Source organism: Macaca thibetana, chromosome 7 (genome assembly GCF_024542745.1).
Source record: "Macaca thibetana thibetana isolate TM-01 chromosome 7, ASM2454274v1, whole genome shotgun sequence".
NCBI lineage: Eukaryota > Metazoa > Chordata > Mammalia > Primates > Cercopithecidae > Macaca > Macaca thibetana.
The window spans coordinates 35,840,111-35,853,041 of record NC_065584.1 but is presented as its reverse complement, the minus strand read 5'-3'; the positions used below and the strand labels follow the sequence as shown (position 1 = coordinate 35,853,041).

The 12,931-nt window shown below is 38.2% G+C and overlaps 1 long non-coding RNA gene across 1 annotated transcript in view; it reads left to right on the top strand.

The window, feature by feature from the left end:
* Positions 1 to 12,931, top strand: part of LOC126958678 (uncharacterized) — a 78,821-nt gene that overhangs the window by 56,763 nt on the left and 9,127 nt on the right. The window contains exon 2 of the long non-coding RNA XR_007727267.1: positions 5,166 to 5,275. This is a non-coding gene — a long non-coding RNA (uncharacterized LOC126958678). The remainder of the gene's footprint in view (positions 1 to 5,165; positions 5,276 to 12,931) is intronic.

Below are 12,931 nucleotides of genomic sequence, written 5' to 3'. Positions count from 1 at the left end.
GACACATTGTACTTTGTCTCTCCCACTGAATGCTACTTGAAGACTTTCACAGAATAGTTGAAACTGATATGAGGACTCTGAAAAGTGAGTGATAGCAGGCAGATTAGGGAAAAAGACAAGACATTCAAAGCATCACATAATCACTGATGACTTTACACCCCTCTTTTACCTCTCTTATCCCCCAGCCTAGACTACTCAAGGCAGCCCAAACTATAAGTGGGCAGCCATATGTGAAAACAAGCTTTAGGAGAAGCATTCTAGTATTGGCTTGAAGAGTAAGAATGGGGATTCCTAAAGTATTGAAACTCACCCCCTATTTCTCTTTGTTTTCTCCATTTTGTTGCACCTTGACCCCAAGACAATCCTGCAATGGTAACAGCAGCAATAGGGTAGCAGAGACATGCAAACACCTAAAACTCTGAGGGAGGAGAACTTTCCCTTCAGACTGAGGGGGGGTGTGGTCCCAAAAGTGTAAGGTAAACCTCTATTTTGCTTTTTCTCTCCATCTTTCCACAACTTGATCTCTGTCATAGGATTAGTTGTGGGAAATATTCAGCAGAGTGGAATAAAAAGCCCCAGTTTTCTGGCCAGAAGACCATAAAGGGGAACTCCAGGGAACCAAAAATATCAGAGATACCATGAGAACTCCTGCTTGGGAAAGAAACTGCCTAAAGCCCCTGGGTTCACCCTCAAGTTGTACGTACGTGGACCTGACCCTAAACAGCATACCACAGACTTGAGAAGTGAACCAGTGGATAGGCCACTACCCAAGTCTCAGACTGGTCACTGGCACACATGTCAGACAGATATGAACAGTGCAGGAAAGGATTTGAAAATAGAACTGACACTGGAATTACATCCCACAGAAAGATAGTCAGAACTTGAGGCCTAAAGGCAATGAGGTCTATTGACTGGCAAAACAAAAATATAAATTTTTTTCCATGGGATTTAAACAAGACTTGGAGACTGATAACATAATAAGCAAAATGTCCAGAATACAATAAAAATCATTTGGCATACTAACCATCAGGCAATATATAAAAATTAGCTAGGCATGTTGGCTCATGCCTGTGGTCCCAGCTACTCGGGAGGCTGAGGTGGGAGGATCACTGGAGCCCAGGAGGTCGAGGCTGCAATGAACTGTGATGGTGCCACTTCACTCAGCCTGGGGGACAGAGCAAGAGACTGTTTCAAAACAAACAAACAAAACCAATCAGACAAATCTCAATTTCTATCGCAAAAGAATCAACAGACACTAATTCAAAAATGACACAGATGTTGAAATTATCTGACAAGAACTTTAAAGTAGCTATTACTTATTGGATCATATTATATGCTCCAAGAACTCAAGGAAAACATTTTTTTAATAAATGGAAAGATAGAATGTCTCCACAAATAAATAAAAAATATATTTTTTAAAATTGATGTTTTAGAACTAAAAAATATTATAAGTAAAATGAAAACTTCACTGGGTAGATTTAACAGTAGACTCAAGATGACAAAAGAAAGAATCAGTGAACTTGCAGATAGAGAAATAGACGTTATCTAATATAAACTATATAGAGAAAAAAATTGACAGAGCGTCATAGTCCTGTGGGACAACACCAAAAAGTCTAACATTTGTGGTGTCAGAGTTCTAGAATATAAGAATGCAGAAAAAAAATTTGAAAAAATAATGTCTGAAAACTTCTTAAATTTGTCCAAAGACATAAACTTCAGATTCAAAAAGCTCAGTTAACCTCAAACAAAATTAACCAAAGAAACCTATGTCTGAATACGTCATAGTCAAACTGCTGAGAACTGAAGACAAGGGATAAAAATCTTAAAAGCGTCAAGAAAAACAGCATATTACTTATAGTGGGAAATAACTCAGATGGCTATGGATTTTTCATTAGAGAGCATAGGCGCAAGGAAGAAGTGGCACAACATTGTTAACGTGCTGAAAGAAAACAATTGTCAACCCAGAATTGCATTTTTGGGATAAAACCAAACTTGTTTATGTGGTAGCCTTATTTTTCTACTTTTCTGGATTTGATTTTTCTAATATTTTGTTTATTTATTTTTTAAATCTTTGTTCATGAGAGAGATTCCCTTATAATTTTATTTTCTTGTATTTTCCCTGTCTGGTATTGATATTAAGATTACATTAGCCTTATATTACACATAGGGTAGTGTTCTGTTTTTTCTACATTTGGCTATAGCTTGCATAAGATTGTTTTCCTTTTTTCTTTTTTTCTTTTTGAGATGGAGTCTCGCTCTGTCACCCAGGCTGGAATGCAGTGGCACGATCTTGGCTCACTGCAACCACTGCTTCCTGGGTTCAAGCAATTCTCCTGCCTCAGCCTCCCTAGAAGTTGGGATTATAGGTGTGCACCACCATGCCTGACTAATTTTTGTATTTTTAGTAGAGATGGGGTTTTACCATGTTGGCTGGGCTGGTCTCGAACTCCTGACCTAAAATCATCTGCCTGCCTCAGCCTCCCAAAGTGCTGGGATTACAGATGTGAGTCAATGTGCCTAGCCAGTTTTTCAATTTGTATTTAAATTTATTTGGTAGAATAAATAAATATTAAAAGCTAGGAAGCCATATGGAGCTCAAGTTTTCTTTGTGGGATTTAAAAGATGGATTAAATTTCCTTAATTGTTTTAGGATATTCATATTTTTTATTTCTTCCTGAGTCAGTTTTGGTGTTATATTTTTCTAAGTATTTACTCATCTCATCTAAATTTTCAAGTGTATTGGTACAAAGTCGTTCATAATATTCTCTTTATCTTTTAAATGATTGCATCATCTAGATTAATATTTCCCTTTTTATTCCTAATATTGTTTATTTTGCATTTTCTTTTCCTAGGAATCTTTCTAGAGATTTTTCAATTTTATGAGCCATTAAGAAATCAGCTTCTGGTTTTAATTCTATACACAATTTCATCAGTTTCTGGTTTATCTTTATTTTCTTTGTACTATTGCCTTTGAAATTATTTCAATAATGTGATTATTTGGGATTCTGGCTCCCATAAATATTAGGTGACATGGAGTCAGCTAAAAAATAACTCAGTCATAGACATGCTATGTTTGAGATTTTTAAGAGCTACCTAAGTACGAATGGAGATAAATTTTTGAGCCTTTTCTATATGACAAGGACAATTGCAAATACTTTACAATTGCAAATTGCTAACAGACTTAATGCTTGTAACAGCCCTGTGAGGAGGGTACCATCATTGCTGTCTGTTATAGATGAGAAACTGAGGCTCAGAGAGGTTCGCTTACTTGCAGAGCTAATAGAGAAGAGAGGCAGAGTGTGAGCCGAGGCGACATAGCTCAGGATCCCCACTCTGAAACACCACAGCGAAATGATGACGCAGTGACTTCAAGTAAACTGCTGGATTCTGAATCTGAAATGCACATCTGATCACCATGCTTTGTTACTCAAATCTTTGCAATCTTGTCATGGTTCCTAGGTTAAAAGCCAAAATTATTTACCAGTTTTATAAAACCCTGCAAAATTTAGCTCCTGCTCACCTCCTCAGCCTCATGTTGAATTAGTTTCTCTCTTCTTGGTCTATCTCATTTGTACTGTTCATCTCTAAGATTTTCAAATATAACATGGGTTCTCCTTCTCCCTAAGCTTGAAACCCTCTTCTGCTTTCTCTTTGCTTGGTCATCTTTTAAGTCTCAAATATTATCTCCTCCAGGAAGCCTTCTCTGATGCTCCCGCCTGGGTTAGGTACCCACACCTAGATGGTCATGACAATCTCTAACACAACTTGGGACTGCTGTTGTAGGTGTGTCTTCTCGTCCAACTCTAAACTTACTAAGGCCAGGGAGGGTGACAGTCATTCACGGCTGTGTTCCCATCGCCTAACAAAGGGCTTGGCACATAACAGCCCTATGATAAATATATTTAAACTGTTTGTTGGCCAGGTGCCATGGCTCATGTCTGTAATTCCAACACTTTGGAAGGTCAAGGCGAGAGGATAGCTTGAACCTAGGAGTTTGAGACCAGCTTGGGCAACAGGGAGAGAACCCATCTCTAAGAAAACCCCCACAACTTAGCTGGGCTTGGTGGTGTGTACCTGTAGTCCCAGCTACTCGGGAGGCTGAGGTGGGAGGATTGCTTGAGCCTAAGAAGGTTGAGGCTGCAGTGAGCTATGATAGTGCTATTGCACTCTAGCCTGGGCAACACAGCGAGGCCCTGTCCCTACAAAATAATAACAACAATAATAATAACAATAATTAGCCAGGAAGGGTGGCATACACCTGTGGTCCCAGCTACTCAGGAGGCTAAGGTAGGAGGATCACTTGAGCCTGGGAGGTTGAGGCTGCAGTAAGCTATGTTCACACCACTGCATTCCAGTCTGGGCATCAGAGAGAGACCCTGTCTCAAAAAAACAAAAACAAAAACAAAAACAAAAAACAAAAACAAAAAACTAAACCAAAAAATGAACAAAAAACAAAAACCAAAAACAAGAAACCAAAAACAAAACAAAAAAAACCTTAAACTGGTTGCTTAAGTCCTAGAAGTAAAATTGGCATCTTTGAACGATATCCCTCTCTCTGGGCCCATGGCCTCTGAGAATTTGGGGTGTCTTAGAAACACTTCAGATACTTTATAGAACTCATATCCAGGACTTAATTCACTGTCTGAAAATTAGGTTAGCATTCTCCTGGGACCAACCCGCAGGAGATGAGATTTTCAGAACTTTTTGCTTTGTAAAAGCTAGAGAGGCATTTCTTCTGGTATTTTGACCTTGTGGATTCCAGTCCCATCTGGAAACTAAAAATGCAAAGTCATGTATATTTATGAGGAAAAAAAAGTAGCCAAAGCTGTTAAATTCTCCTTTTTCAGATGCTGAATAAATTTATTCTAACCAATGGGAAGAGGACACACGGACTATTATTTAAACAAAGATTGATTTAAAGTATGAAGGAGATGCCAGCAAATTCCCTACGCCCCAAAGTACTTCCTTGGTGCTGCCTAAAATTCCACCTATAACATTTATTTTGGATAAAAGCAGTTGTGTCTTTCAAAATGCAACTCACCAGAGTTGAAGGGGACAGTGCTAAAAGAGATAACATGATGAGCTGCTTTCAGTGGTCATTTGTGTGTGTGCATGGTTTAAAAATTTCTGTGAATTCATAAATCATATCTTTTTCAAACTGACAGATCAGTTAAGAATGGATTCCATGAAGAAGAAAAGAGAGAAAAAGAGAAGAGAAGAAGTCACTGCCAGGATGATTCACGTTGGGAATAAGAGGCCAAACCCTGACTACCAGGTAAGCAGGAAACAGCATGGAATGCCAGGGAGGGAGGAAGGGGGTCTCCTGTAGGCAGGAAGGAAAGCTTCATAAAGAAATTGCATCTTGTTTACAATACTTCCAGGGACAGGTTTGCCTTTTCTTTCCACGTAGCTATGTTTGATGACCCGCACCTCTGTCCTACCTTAACCTATCCTATTGATTTGAAATAAGAGATTTTTTTGAAAAGACAGCTTTGTTGAAATAGAATGTGCATATAGCAAACTGCAGATGTTTAAAGTATACAAGTAAATAAGTTAGATACCTGTGAGATGATCACCACCATCAAGATAACGAACATATCTGTCACCTGCAAAAGTTCCTTTGGCCTTTGTGTCAATCCTTTCTTCTGCCCCTTCCCATCCTCTCCCCCTCGGCAACTACTAATTTGGTTGCTGTCACTATAGGTTAATTTGTATTTTCTAAACATTTATATGAATAAAATCATATATTTAGATATATATTTTTTTCACTTGGCAATATTGTTTTGTATTATTATATTAACATGTATTTACAGTTCATTACTTTTTCATTGTTGAGTAGTATTCCACGGTGTGAATATGCCATCATTTGTTTAGTCATTCATCTGTTAATGGACATTTGGATTGTTTCCAGTTTTTGGCTATTACAAATAAAGCTGCTATGCACATTCATGTATGGACATATGTTTTTAGTTCTGTGTGGACTATGTTTTTAGTTCTTTTGGGTAAAAACCAACAACTAGAATGGTTGGGTCATATGGTAGGTGTATTTTAACTTCCTGAGAAATCATTTTTAGAAGTGATTGTACCATTTTACATTCCCAGGAGTGTATGAGAGTTCCAGTTTCTCTACATCTTTGCCAATGCTTAGTAAGGCCACACTTTTAAACTTTAGCCATTCTAATAAGTATATAGTGGTATCTCCTTGTTGTTTTAACTTGCATTTCTCTAATTACTGATGATGTTGAGCACTTTTTTTCATGTGCTTGTTTGCCTTTGTATACCTTCTTTGGTAAAGTGCCTATTCAAATACTTTGCCCATTTAAAAAAATTGGATAATTGGATTGTTTTCTTATTTTTGACTTGTGAGAGTTCTTAATTTTTTTCTTGATATATCCTTTATCAAATATATGCTTTGCTAACATTTTTCCTCAGTGTTTCAGTAGGCTTTTTGTTCTCTTCACAATGTCTTTCAAAAAGCAGAAGTTTTAAACTTTGATGAAGTGCAATTTATCGATGTTTTCTTTTATTGACTATGATTTTGATATAACGGTTAAGAAATCTTTGTCTAACTCAAATTTATGAAGATACTCTGCTGTGTTTACCTCTAAAAATTTTATAGTTTTAAGTTTTGTGTGCAGGTGTCTGATCCATTTTGAGTTAATTTTTGCATATGGTGTGAGGATTGGATCTAAGTTTATTATTTTGGCTTATGGAGATCAAATTGTTCCAGCACCATTTTCTGAAAAGACTGTGTTTTTTCCACTGAATTGTCTTTGCAACTATCCAAACATAGTTGTCCACATATGTGTTGGCCTATATCTGGACCCTCTATTCTGTGCCATTAGTCTGTTGGTTTATCTTTATGCCAATACCATATTGTCTTGATTACTGTAGCTTTATGATAAGTCTTGGAATTAGATAGTGTAAGCCTTTCAACTGTGTCTTTTTCAAGTTGTTTTGACTATTCTAGGTCCTTTGCATTTCCATATGAAGTTTAAAATCAGCTTGTGAATTTCTACAAGGGGAAAAAAAACCAAAACCCTGTAGGAATTTAGATAGGAATTGCATTGAATCTATAGAAAAATTTGGTGAGACCTGACATCTTAAACATTTTTAGTCTTTCAACTCATAAACAAGTTTTTCAGATGTATTCCTAGATATTCCATATGTTTGGCATTATTATAAATAATCTTTTTTTTAAAATGTGAAATTTTTGGTTTATTGCTAGTAAGTAGAAATAATTTTATTTTTATTTTTTGAGACAGTCTCACTGGGTCACCCAGGCTGGAGTGCAAAGGTGCAATCATGGCTGGAGTGTAGAGGCGCTTCACTGATCCTCCCACCTCAATCTCCCAAGTAGTTGGGACCACAGGCATCTGCCACCATGCCTGGCTAATTTTTGTACTTTTGGTAGAGAACGGGTTTCACCATGTTGCCCAGGCTGGGCTCAAGCAATCTGCCCACCTCAGTCTCCCAAAGTGCTGGGACTATAGGCTTCAGCCACTGCACCTGGCCTGATAATATGTTTAAATATTGATCTTATAGACTGAAATCTTGCTAAATGTATTTACTAATATTAGCAGCTTTTTAATAGATTCCAGCAGATTGCCTACATTGACAATCATACCGAGTGTTGTTTATAAATAAAGACAAGTTTATTTCTTTCCAATCTGGATTCTTTTATTTCTTATTCTTCCCTTTTTGCACTGACTAGACCTTCAAATACAAAATTAATAGAAGTGATGAAAGCAGACATCCTTGTCTTATTCCAGATCTTAGGGAAAGACATTCAGTCTTTCACCATTAAGTATGATGTAAGCTGTAGGTTTTTCTAGGTGACCTTTTTATCTAGCTGAGAAAGTTCCCTTCCTTTCCCAGTTTGTTGAGGGTTTTTATTAGAAATGGATGTTAGATTTTGTCAGTGTATTTTCTGCAGCTATGAAAATGATCACATGGTTTTTACTTTTTAGCAAACTTTTAAAAATGTTTGCTAATAGGGGAATTACATTGGTTGATTTTTCACTGTTTAATCAAACTTTCATTCCTAGGATAAATCCTATTTGGTCATGATGTAGTATACTTTTCATATATTGTTGGATTCATTTTGTTAAAATTTTGTTTAGAATGTTTGCATTTATGTTCATTAGGTAGATTGGTCTGAATTTTTCTTTCTTTATAATATGTCTGGTTTTAGTATCAGGGTAATGATGACCTCATATAATGAGTTGAAACGTATTTCTTCACTTTTCTGAAAGACTTTGTGTACAATGGGTATTATTTTTTCCTTAAATATTTAGTAGAACTCATCAGTGTATCTATTTGGGGCTGAAGTTTCTTTGTGGGAAGGTTTTTAACTACAAAATCAAAGTCTCTGATCTATTTAGTTAACCTACTTCTTCCTAAGTGAGGTTTAGTATTAGTCCATTCAATCTAAATTATCACATTTATTGTCATAAAGTTGTTCATAATATTTCCTTATTATTTTTTTAACATCTGTAGATTGTATAAGGAACTAGCCACTCTCATTCTTATTGCTAATTAACATCCTTTTCTTTCAGACTGAAGAACTTCCTTTAGCATTTCTTGTAAGACAGGTCTGGTGCTGATGAAATTGCTCAGTTTTTGTTTGTTTAGGAAAGTATTTCTCCTTCGTGTTTGAAGGGTATTTTTGCTGGATATACTATTCTAGAATAACCTTTTTTTTTTCCCTTCAAATTTTTTTCCTTCAGTTGTTTCAGTCAGAAATGACTTTCTTAAAGTCATTTTATGACTTTAGATGTACCATGCCACTCTCTCTTGGCCTGTAAGGTGTCCACTGAAAAGTTCGCTGCCAGATGTATTGGAGTTCCATTGTATTTTACTTGTTTTTTTTTTCTCTTGCTGCTTTTAGGATCCTTTCTTTATCCTTAACCTTTGGGAGTTTGATTATTAAATGTCTCCTTTGGGTTAAATCTACTTAGTGTTCTATAACCTTCTCCTACTTGGATACTGATATTTTTCTCTAGGTTTGGGAAGTTCTGTTATTATCCCTTTGGATAAACTGTCTACCTCTATCTCTTTCTCTACCTCTTCTTTAAGGCCAGTGACTCTTAGATTTTCCCCGTTTTTTCTTTTTTGTTTTTTTTTTTTTTTTGAGGCAGAGTCTTGCTCTTGTCGCCTAGGCTGGAGTACAGTGGTGCGATCTCAGCTCACTGCAACCTCTGCCTTCCGCGCTCAAGTGATTCTCCTGCCTCAGCCTCCCAAGCAGCTGGGATTACAGGCGTCTGCCACCGCACCCAGCTAATTTTTGTATTTTTAGTAGAGACGGGGTTTCATCATGTTGGCCAGTCTGGTCTTGAACTCCTGACCTCAACTGATTCAACCACCTCGGACTCCCAAAATGTTGGGATTACAGGCATGAGCCACTGTGCCCAGCCAGATTTGGCCTTTTGAGGCTATTTTCTAGATCCTGCTTTTTATTATTTTTTCTTTTGTCTCCTCTGACTAGTCTTTTCAAGTAGCCTGTCTTTAAGCTTCTTTCTTCTGCTTGATCAATTCTGCTATTAAAGGACTGTGATGCATTCTTCAGTATGTTGATTGCACATTTTTTAGCTCCAGAATTTCTGCTTACTTCTTTTGAATTATTTCAATATCTTTGTCAAATTTGTCTGATAGGATTTTGAATTCCTTCTCTGTATTGCCTTGAATTTCACTGAGTTTCCTCCAAACGGCTATTTTAAATTCTCTGTCTGAGAGGTCACATACTTCTGTCTCTCCAGGATTGGTCACTGGTACCTTATTTAGCTCATTTGGTGAAGTCATGTTTTACTGCATGGTCTTGATGCTTGTGAATGTTTTTCGGTAAATGGGCATTGAAGAGTTAGATATTTATTGTAGTATTTCCAGTATGAATTTATTTGTTCTGATCCTTCTTGGGAAGGCTTTCCAGTATTCAAAGGGACTTGGGTGTTGTGATTTAAGACTTTGGTCACTGCAGTCATAGCTGCCTTAGGGGCCACTCGAAGCCCAGTAATGCTGTGGCTCTTGCAGACTTGCAGAAGTACTACCTTGATGGTCTCGGGTGAGACCTGGGAGAATTAGCTGAATTACCAGGCAGAAACTCCTGTTCTCTTCCCTTACTTCCCCCAAACAAAAAGAGCCTCTCTCTCTCTTTGTACTGAGCTGCCTGGAGCTGGGGGAACGAAGGACACAAGCACCCCTGTGGTCACCACTGCTAGGACTGTGCTGGGTCAGACACAAGGCCATCATAGCCCTGGGTTTCTCCCAAGCTCCCCAGTAACTACTGCCTGGCTGCCTCAAGGCCCAAGGGCTCTTTAGTCAGTTTGTGGGGAATGCTGCCAGCCTTGAGTCTCTCCCTTCAGGGCAGTGGGCTCCCCTGTGGCCCAGGGTGGGTCTAGAAACACTATCCAGGAACCAAGGCCTGGAACTGAGGACTCTAGAAGCCTACCTGGTATTCTACCCCACTGTGACTGACCTGGTACCCAAGCTGTAGAACAAAGTCCCCTTTATTCTTTCCTCTCTTTTCCTCGAGCAGAAGGATGGGCTGCATCACACCTGAGACTTCAGCATGGCTCTGAGTGTCACCCGTGACCTGTGGTGAGTACTGCCTGGCTACCACTGCTGGTTATTCAGGGCCCAAGTGCTCTTTAGCCAGCAGGTTACGAATCCTGCTAGGACTGGGCCCTTTCCTTCACGGCAGTGGGTTCTCTTCTGGCCCAGGGTATGTCTAAAAATGTTTCCTGGGAGATACGGTCTGAAATGCGGGCCCTACGACTCTACTTGGTGCCCTATTCTACTGCGGCTGAGCTGTTATCCAAGTTGCAAGACAAAGTCCTTTCTCTATCCCCTTCTCCCCAAGCTTGAGGAAGGAGTTTCTCCCAGTGCTGCGAGCTGAGTTGCCTGGGGGTGGGGAAAGGAGTGGCACAAACACGCCCTTGACTTCCCCAGCTGGTGTCTCACCAGCTGGAGTGGGGAGTCAGGTGAATCAAGACCGTCTTTCCTACCTACTTCAGTGCCTCTTTCTTTGACATATAAAACCAGGTACCGTGACTACTCACCTAATTTTATGAAGGTGTTTTTTGTGTGGATAGTGGTTCAGTTGGGTGTTCCTATTTCAGGGATGATTGTTGGAGGCTTCTGTTTGGCCATGTTGCCCCACCTCCTCTTCTCATTCCTGATATTGGCAATTTTTACTTTTTTTTTTTTTTTCCTGATCAGTCTGGCTAGATGTCTATAAATTTTATTGATCTTTGCATAAAACTAGCTTTTAGTTTTACTGATTTTCTCTGTTGTTTTTCTATCTCTTCACTGATTTTTCTTTGTTATTATTTCATTTCTTCTGTTTATTTTGGGTTAATATGCTCCTCTTTTTCTAGCTTCTTAAGGTAAAAATTGAGTTCATTGTTATAATACTTTTTTCATTTTCTAATGTAAGCATTTAAAGCTATAAATTTCCCCCTACATAATGCTTTTGTAGCATCCCCCAAATTTTGATATGTTGTCTTTTAATTTTTGTTCAGTTTAAAATACTTTCTAATTTTCCACTTGATTTCTTCTCTGACTCATGGATTATTTGGAAGTGTGTTACTTAATTTTCAGATAATGAGAAATTTTCCATAGATCTTGCTAATTGAATTCTACTGTGGTCAGAGATCGTATACTTTACATGATTTGAATCCTTTTATTTTATGGCCTAGAACATGGTCTATCATGGTAACTTTTCCTGTGCACTTGAAAAAAAAGGTAAATTCTGCTGTTGTGGGATGGAGTGTCAATTAGGTCAAGGTGGTTATTTGTGGTGTTCAAGTCTTTTCTAATTTTACTGATTTTATCTCCGTTTGTTCTATTAGTTACTGAGAGAGGCTATTAAAATCTCCGATTATAGTTATGGATTTGCCTATCCTTGCAGTTCTATCAGTTTTTTTTTTTGGTTTTATTTTGTTTTGAGACAAGGTCTCACTCTTTTGCTTAGGCTGGAGTGCAGTGACATGATCATGGCTCACTGCTGCCTCTATTTGGGTTCAAGTTATCCTTTCACCTCAGCCTCTCAAGTAGCTGGTACTACAGGCATTTGCCACCACACCCAAAGTATTTAAAAATAATTTTTAAAGATTTTTTGTAGAGACAGGATCTTACTATGTTGCCCATGCTGGCCTCAAACTCCTGGGCTCAAGTGATCCTCCTGCCTCAGCCTTCCAAATTGTTGGGATTACAGATGTGAACCATTTGCCCAGTCTATCAGCTTTTATTGCATGTATTTTAAAGCTCTGTTATTAGATGCATAAACCTTTATTATTGTTATGTCCTCTTGATGAATTGATCCCTTCATCATTATGAAATGACTTCCTTTACCACTGGTAATATACTTTGCTGTGAATATTATTGATACTAATCTAGTCACTCCAGTTTCTTTCTCTTTTTTTTTTGAGGGTGGAGTTTTCTCTTGTCGCCCAGGCTGGAGTGCAATGGCGTAATCTCAGCTCACTGCAACCTCTACCTCCTGGGCTCAAGTGATTCTCTTGCCTTAGCCTCTCGGGTAGCTGGGATTAGGGGCGTGCACCACCACACCCAACTAATTTTTGTATTATTAGTAGAGACGGAGTTTTGCTGTGTTGGCCAGGCTGGTCGCGAATTACTGACCTCAGGTGATCCACCTGCCTTGGCCTCCCAAAGTGCAGAGATTATAGGCACGAGCCACTGCTCCCAGCCTCCAGCTTTCTTTTGATTAGTATAGCATGATATATCTTTTCCCATTCTTTTAACCTACTTATGTCTTTAAAATGAGTATGTATTTCTTATAGATAGCATATAGCCATATCTCACTTTTTGCATTAATCTGACAATCTCTGCCTTTGACTCCAAATTACATGTTTATTAGGATGCTTAAAGTTGTTTTACAGCTTTTAAAAATGTATTATTTTTTCTGTTTCAT